The sequence below is a fragment of the Buceros rhinoceros genome, unplaced genomic scaffold (assembly GCF_000710305.1).
Source record: "Buceros rhinoceros silvestris isolate BGI_N320 unplaced genomic scaffold, ASM71030v1 scaffold22074, whole genome shotgun sequence".
Classification (NCBI taxonomy): Eukaryota; Metazoa; Chordata; class Aves; order Bucerotiformes; family Bucerotidae; genus Buceros; species Buceros rhinoceros.
The window spans coordinates 11,663-12,202 of record NW_010410316.1 but is presented as its reverse complement, the minus strand read 5'-3'; the positions used below and the strand labels follow the sequence as shown (position 1 = coordinate 12,202).

At 54.4% G+C, this 540-nt stretch overlaps 1 protein-coding gene across 1 annotated transcript in view; it reads left to right on the top strand.

The window, feature by feature from the left end:
• Window positions 1–540, top strand: part of DPP7 (dipeptidyl-peptidase 7) — a gene marked incomplete at its 5' end in the record, with an annotated part of 11,611 nt that overhangs the window by 6,502 nt on the left and 4,569 nt on the right. The gene's annotated exons all lie outside the window — the stretch shown is intronic.

Genomic DNA, 540 nt, shown 5'->3' with positions numbered 1-540 from the left:
GCCGCAGGTAGACCGCTGGACCAGCCCCTGAGCTGCGGCAGTGCAGGGCCCAGAGGTGCTGCTGCCAGTGCTTTAGATTCCACTGCGGTGGATTCCACTTAGTGATACCTCTAAGGGTTTATCTTCCCCTTTCTAGTTGCTGGACCATATTGCAGCCTGGAAGTTTGCCTCTGTGCCTGGCTGAATCCCCTTCTTCAAACCCTCTCCAAAAATGCTGTATTTTGTGTTGATATCGATGATTCACCGCAGCTCCTCAGTCCCAAGGCCGCTGCATTTCAATGGAGAGCCAGTACCAGCTCCAGCTCACGGGGCAAGTGAGCAAAGGGCAGAAAGGTGATTTTGGAAAAGAGTAGGTTACACATGTGGGAATACCGCATCGACAGCCAAGGGCTTGATTCCCGGCTGAGTACTGCTGGAGACAGCAGCTGAGCTCAGCTAGACCTGTGAGTGAGGTGTGATTCAGACCAGAGCTGGCGGAGAAGAGCTCTCCTTGGCATGGCTGGAACACCTCCTCTCCTTCTGCAGCAGCTCAGCTGAACC